Source organism: Petaurus breviceps, unplaced genomic scaffold, assembly GCF_028583685.1.
Source record: "Petaurus breviceps papuanus isolate PSGF00001 unplaced genomic scaffold, PetGlider_PUasm1.0 490, whole genome shotgun sequence".
Taxonomy (NCBI): Eukaryota; Metazoa; Chordata; class Mammalia; order Diprotodontia; family Petauridae; genus Petaurus; species Petaurus breviceps.
In genome coordinates this window covers 12,624,422-12,632,388 of record NW_027186352.1, presented here as the reverse complement: position 1 = coordinate 12,632,388, position 7,967 = coordinate 12,624,422, and the positions used below count along the sequence as shown (strand labels likewise).

The 7,967-nt window shown below is 37.7% G+C and overlaps 1 protein-coding gene across 1 annotated transcript in view; it reads left to right on the top strand.

The window, feature by feature from the left end:
* The window catches only part of LOC138172069 (lipase member J-like), a 123,466-nt gene that overhangs the window by 84,113 nt on the left and 31,386 nt on the right, over positions 1–7,967 (top strand). The window lies entirely within an intron of this gene.

Genomic DNA, 7,967 nt, shown 5'->3' with positions numbered 1-7,967 from the left:
TCCTTCCTTCTTTTCTTCTTTCCTTCCTTCCTTTTTCTCTCCCTTTCTTTCTTTCTCTTTTCCTTTTATTTAGTATTTGTATCTCCAATATTTAGCGTAATACACGGCATAGTAGATGTTTAATCAATGTTTATTGTCTATTGCATTCAGCTTTGCCAGAATACTAAAACCAAGGAAAAAGAGACATGTGATGCACCAAGAGTTGAGGTTCTAACAGACTCAACAGCTGATGGAAGTGCCCCCTCCCTTCCCTGCAGGTGGGTGACACAGTGGATAGGCACTAGCCTTGGAATTAGAAAAATTCATCTGTATGAGTTCAGATTCAGCCACACACTTCCCTGTTCTGTGATCCTAGGCAAGTCATTTAACTCTATTTCTCTCAGTTTCTTCATCTTTAAAATGAGCTGGAGGGTGGCTAGGTGGTGCAGTGAATAGAGTACCAGCCCTGGAGTCAGGAGGACATGAGTTCAAATCTGGCCTCATACACTTAATACAAAAACGACCCTTGTGACCCTGGGCAAGTCACTTAACCCAATTGCCCTCCAAAAAGCAATAAAATAAAATGAGCTGGAGAAGGAAATGATATGGCTGGTCCAGTATCTTTGGCAAGAAAATTGTAAATGGGGTAACAGAGTTGAACTGGACTGAAAAAAAAACTGAACAATAACAATTCCCCACCCCCAGAAGTCCCTTTAAATCTCTTTTGCATTTGGCAATGGTCAGATGACTTCTAGTTCATTGGGTATAACCTTGTAGAGGATTTCAGAGAGGACACATTGAATGGGGGAGCGAGGGATAGGGTAGAGGAAAAGGGTGGCTATATTTTCATTACTTTCTACTTTTAGAGAAAGGATCTTTCCTGATGAGATTATGGAAATATCCAAGTGTAACATGAAAACTAATAGATATTTTTTCCAAGCTGCAGATAATGGAATTAATGGCTTTAAAATTGTCACTTGTACCTTTGAATGTTGATGGTTTGGGGCTGGTTACTCTGCCTAAAATTAAAAGAAAGAAGAAGAAAAAGAGTTGCTATTTTCAATTAGTCTGAGACACAGCTGATCAACTTGAATGTGAAAGTATCCTTATTATGCTAGTACCCATGAGTGGGCCTGTTTCCTATGTGTAAGGGGAGGTTGACTAAGTGGCAAACAGACCCTTTTCTTCTTGCTAGAGGGACCTTTTTCAAAGACCAGAATGGAATATTTACTCTCCCTGAAGACATTCATTGACTGGCAGAGCTGTCCAAGCACAGCAGCCCCTGGGGCACTGAGTAGTTATGTAATTTGTCCCTGGTCACAGAGCCAGAAGGGATTCATATTTGTTCAAATTGACTTAAACCAAATTAAACTTGACCTCTCTGCTTGGGAGCACGAGGTGAACTTGACTTTTGAAGGTGACTTTTTATCTTAGGTCAGTTAAAGTGTGAATCTTTGGGTCATTAACTATGAAAAACCTATGAAGGAAAATGCTCTCTGCATGCAGAGAGAGAATGTTAAATGGAAGTATGCAGAGCATGTTTTTATACACACACACATACTCACACATATGCATAGATATGTAGATATTTAAATTGTGTCTAATGGCAGCCATCTGGGGGGCAGGGGAAATGAAAGGAAAAAGGAAAAAAGAAAGTTATATAACTTTATTATATATTTAAAGGAATAGTGAGTTTTGCATAATAGAGTTGCAATTTCATAAGCAATCATTTTTTCCTATTCTACTATATCATAGAAATTCTTCCCTTATTTCTTAAGTTCAGAATAAAATAAATAAAATTAAAAAAAGAAAACCTCAAGGAAAACGTTGTGTTCTTGGGAGCCATTGGGAGATTGGGGGAGGAGAGTTGCCAGGAAAGGGCAGGATATTTTCCACTATCCACCAAGGATAGTGGGGAAAGTAGAGGATGTGGAATCAGATCTCATTCGAGGTCTCAGTTTTGCCATGTAGCAATGGGTAAATTACTTTCACATTGATTCAATCAATCCATATTGCAAGTAACTACTATGGACAGGAGCCAAGGTGGTGGAATAAGCAGTGAATCGCTGTCACTCTCCCATATTCACCTTGGAAAAACTATAAAATAGTGCCTCAGAAGAAATCCTGGAGCAACAGAGCCAGCGGAAAGACAGGGTAGAGCAGTCTTTTAGCCTTGGATACTTGGAGGAGCAGCAAGAAAGGTCAGTCTCACTTGGGTAAAATGGGAGAGCTTTCCAGGACAAGAAGCATCCTAGCAAAGCAGTTGGAGATCCTGAGCCCCAGGGTGGCAGAGCAGGCAAACACCAATAGCAGGATCCCCCACCTGCCTTAGCATAGCTTGAGGGACTTCAGGAGAGTGGATCATCAGCAGCTGTGGCAGTTTCCAGAATTATCAACCCATAAATGCCAAAGACAAAGTGAGAGTTTAGTGTGGACTTTGTGGGTCCAGGAAGTCCAGGAGTGCAACTGGGCCTCTGCCCTGGAGGGAGAAGTGGCTGAGTCACAGTGCCCACCGCTGTGTGACTACTTCAGAACTCCTGGCCTGCAGATTTTAGGGGGGCCAAGCAACCAGTCTGAGGGGTAATCACTCTTGTTTTAACCTGCTTGGATCTGGATTGCTATCTACAGTGGAGTTCCTGGGGTGCATTACCAGCCTGCCACAGCCAGTAGAGGAGTCAGAACTCCTGCACCAAAGGCTTCCAAGAAAAATATGAATTGGTTACAGGCCATAGAGGATCTTAAGAACGATTGTGAAAACCAAATAATAGAAGTGGAGGGAAAAAATGGGAAGAGAAAAAAGAACGATACAAGAAAATCAGGAAAATAGACTAACTCAAATGGCAAAAGAGGCTCAAAACGCCAATGAGGAGGAAAATGCCTTAAAAAGCCGAATTTGCCAGATGGAAAAAGAATCTCAAAAGCTCACTGAATAGAATAATTCCTTCAGAATTAGATTGCAGCAAATGGAAATGGGTGACTTTATGAGAAATCAAGATGCTATTAAATGGAATCAAACAAATGAGAAAAATAGAAGGCAATGTGAAATATCTCTCTGGAAAAACCACTGACCTGTAAAATATATCCAGGTGAGATAATTTAAAAATTATTGGACTACCTGAAAGCCATGATCAAAAAAGGAACCTAGAAATCATCCTTCAAGAAATTCTTAAGGAAAATTGCCCTGATGTTTTATAACCAGAGGACAAAATAGAGGTTGAAAGAAACCACCGATCAACTCCTGAAAAAGATATGAAAAAGAAAACTCCTAGGAATATTATAGCCAGGTTCTGGAGTTTCCAGATCAAGGAGAGCATATTAGAAGCAGCCAGGAAGAAAAAATTTTAATATTGTGGAAACAATCAGGATACCACAGGATCTGGCAGCTTCTACATTGAGGGATCAATGGGCTTGGAATATGATATTCTGGAGGGTAAAGGAGCTGGGATTAAAACCAAGAATCACCTACCCAGCAAAACTGAGCATCATGTTTCAGGGGAAAATATGGTCATTTAATGGAATAGAGGACTGTCAAACATTTTTGATGAAAAAAAAAAACAGAGTTGAATAGAAAATTTGACATTCAGATACAAGAAGTAAGAAAAGCATGAGACGGTAAAAAGAAATCATCAGGACCTTATCAAAGTTGAACTGTTTACATTATTTACATTCCTACTTGGAAAAACAATAATTGTAACTTATGAAACTTTTCTCAGTATAAGAATAGTTGAAGGGAATATATATGTGTGTATATATATGTATAAAAACATATATGTCTACATAGGAGGGTATATGGCAATATAAATACATATGTGAGTGTGTTTATATATGTGTACAGGTATACATAGATGGAGTGCACAGGACCAATTGAATAGGAAGGGATAATACTTAAAAGGTGAAATTGAGGGGTGAGAGAGGTTATATAATTAGAGGAGATGGGGAGAGACAGGATCGGGTAAATTATCTTATTTAGAAGAGGTAAGGGAAAACTGTTACAATGGAGGGAAAGAACAGGAAGGCAAAAGGGAATGAGTCAACCTATTCTCATTGGCTTTGGCTTAGGGAGGGTATGACATATACACTAAATAGGGTATCTTACCCTACAGGAGAGTAGGGGAGGAAGGGGATGAGAGGGGAGATGATGGAAGGGAGGGTATGTTGTGGGGGGAGGGAAGTTGAAAGCACCCACTTTTGAAAAGGGACAGGGTCAAAGAGAATAGAACAAGTCGGGGTCGGGATAGGATGGAGGGAAATATAGTCAGTCTTTCATAATATATCCACTATGGAAATGTTTTGAGTAGCTACACATGTATAACCTATATTAAATTGCTTATCTTACCAGTAAGGGTGGGTGATGAGGGAGGAAGGGAAAGAATTTGGAATTCAAATTTTGAAAATCAAATGTTTAAAAAACCATATTATTATTTTTTTATATGCAGCTGGGAAATAAGATATACAGGCATTGGGGTATAGAGATCCATCTTGCCCTACTGGAAAGTTGGAGAGGGGATGGGGTAGGATATTGGAAAGAGCAGTTTGGGGGAAGGGATATACAGTGGGATCACAGTTTTGGGGTGGTGGGTAGGGGAAACACGGGGAGAATTTAGAACTCAAAATCTTGTGGAAATGGATAATGTAAACTAAAAATAAACATCAAAAAAGAACAAATCATCAGGGCCAGATGAATTTACAAGTGAATTCTAATAAACATTTAAAGAACAATGAATTCTAATACTATATAAACTACTTGGAAAATAGGCCAAGAAGGAGTCCTACCAAATTCCTTTTATAACACAAATGTGCTACTGATACCTAAACCAGAAAGAGCTGACACAAAGTAAGATAATTATAGACCAACGTCACTAATGAATAAACATGCAAAATTTTTAAATAAAATATTACCCAAGAGATTATAGCAACTCATCGTGAGCATAATACACTATGACCAGGTGGGGTTTATACCAGGAATGCAGGAATGTTTCAATATTAGGAAAACTATCAGCATAAATGACTGTATCAATAACAAAATTAACAGAAATCATATGATTATCTCAATAGATGCAGAAAAAAGCTTTTGACAAAATACAGCACACATTACTATTAAAAATACTAGAGAATATAGGAATCAATGAAGTTTTCCTTAAAATGATAAGGAGCATCTATCTCAAACCATCAGCAATCATTATTTGTAATGGGGATACATTAGAAGCATTCCCAGTAAAATCAGTGGTAAAACAAGGATGTCCATCTTCACCACTGTTATTCAGTGTGGAACTAGAAATGTTACCTTAACAAATAACAGAAGAAAAAGAAATAAATGGAATTAGAGCAGGGAATGCAGAAACAAAGCTATGTCTCTTTGCAGATGGTAAAATATACGTAGAGAATCCTAGACAATCAACTAAAATACTACTTGAAATAATTAACTTGAGCAAAGTTGCAGGAGACAAAATAAAACCATATAAATCATTGGTATTTCTATATATTACTAACAAAGCCCAGCTGCAAGAGACAGAAAAATAACTTCCATTTAAAATGACTGTAGACAATATTAAATATTTGGGAGTCTACCTGACAAGACAAACCCAGAAACTAGAAGAGCAAGGAATCATGTATCTGTCAGATCTATGAAGAAAGGAAAATATTTTACCGAGGAAGAGATAGAGAACATAATGAAATGCAAAATTTTTATTACATCATATTAAAGAGGTTTTGCACAACAAAGCCAATGCAACTAAGATTAGACAGGAAGTAGAAAATTGGGAATCGATTTTTATAGCCAGGGTCTCTGATAAAGGCCTCCCTTGCAACATATGTAGAGAACTGAGTCAAGTTTATAAGAATGCAAGTTATTCCCCAAGTAAAAAAATGGTCAAAGGATTTCAATAGGCAATTTTCAGTTGAAGAAAATAAAACTATAGTCAAATGAAAAAATGCTCTAAATTACTTTTGATAAGATAAATGCAGATTCAAACAACCTCACATCTATCATATGGGCTAATATGACAAAAAAAGAAAATGATAAATGTTAGAGAAAATGTGGGAAAATTGAAACACTAATGCATTGTTGATGGAGTTGTGAACTAATTCAACCACTCTGGAGAGCAATTTGGAACAATGCCGAAAGTGCTATATAACTCTGCATACCCTTTGATCTGGCAATACCACTTCTAGGTCTGTATACCAAAGAGATCATCAAAAAGGGAAATGAACCCACATATACAAAAACATTTATAGCAATTCTTTTTGTGGTGGCAAAGAATTGGAAACCGAGGGATGCCCAACAATTGGGGAAAGCCTGAACAAGTTGTGGTTTATGAATGTAATGGAATAATATTGTTTTATAAGAAATGATGAGCAGGTGCATTTCTGAAAAACCTGGCCAGACTTACATAACTGATGCTGAGAGAAGTGAGCAGAAGCAGAGCATTGTACAACATAAGAGAAACATTGTGTGATGACCAACTTTGATAGCCTTAGCTCTTCTCAGTAATTCAGTGATCTATGACAATGCCAAGGGCCTCATGATGGAAAATGTTATCCACGTCCAGGGAAAGAGCTATGGAGTCTGAATGCAGATGGAAGCATACTATTTTCTTTGTCATTATTTTTTCCTTTTTTCTTTCTCAAGGGTTTTGCCTTTTGTTCTGATTCTTTTTTCACAATATGACTAATGTGGAAAGGAATTTAATGTAATTGTACATGTATGGCCTCTATCAGATTGCAAATCTTGATCAGGCAAGTGACCTAGAGAGCCCTGTACATTAGGAACATCTATTCAAAAACAGTGCCGAGAATGGATTAGAGAGGAGGGACTGGGGGCAAAGAGTCCCTGAGAAGGTTACTAGGAGAATTCAGGTGACATGTGATGAGTACTTGAACTGGTACAAATGTTATCTAATTTTATCCTCACATCTACCCTAGGAGATGTGTTATTATTATTTTCCCCTTTTACAGATAAGAAAAGTGAGGTGGGCAAAGAGTAAGTGACATACCAAAGGTCACACGGCTTGAGTCTGAGGCAGAATTTGAACTCAGAATTTCCTAATTCCAGCAACTGCAGAAACTACCTCCCTATAACTACATGTGTATAATAATAAGAAGAACTCTTTCACCTCATGATTCTAACAAGTTTATGTGCATGATCTCTCCATGGTGCACTTTCAGGCCAGGTGACATAAATGATATTATGTTCATCCAATGCAAGCATACTACACTTTATTGAGTTTTTCAGATATTGTGCTTTTTGCCAATTGAAGGTTTGTGGCGTGTCTGAGTTGGATAAGTCCATGGATGCCACTTTCCCAACAGAACAAGCTCACATCAGGTCTCTGTGCCACATTCTGGTAATTGGTGCACTATTTCAAACTTTATCATCATTTTTATATCTCTTATGGTGAACTGTCCTCAGTGATCTTTGGTGTTGCTATTGTAATTGATTTGGAGCTGCAAGAACTATATAAGACAATGAACTTCATCAATAAATGTGTGTTTTCTGATTGCTGCATTGACTGACTGTTTGCATCATTCTCCCTTTTCTTGGGCCTCCCCATTCCCTGAGACACAACAATACTGAAATTAGGCTAGTTAACAACCCTCTAATGGCATCTAAGTCAAAGCAAGAGATAACTGATGTGGCAAACTTCATTGTTGTCTTATTTTAAGGAAGTTTTGTGGTAGTAAAAAAAGTTTTAAATTGAGGCAATACCCATCAGTTGGAGAACAGCTGAACAAGTTCTTTTATGTGAATGTGATAGAATACTATTGTGCTATATGAAATGATGAGAGGTGGATTTCAGAAAAATCTGGAAAACCTTACATGAATTGATTCTGAGTGAAGTGAGCAAAACCAGGAAAATATTGTATATAGTAACAGAAACATTGTGGTATGTTCAACTATGATTGCCTTAGTTCTTCTCAGCAGTATAATCATTCAAGACAATGCCAAAAGATTTGTGATGGAAAATGCTGTCCACATCCAGAAAAAAAAA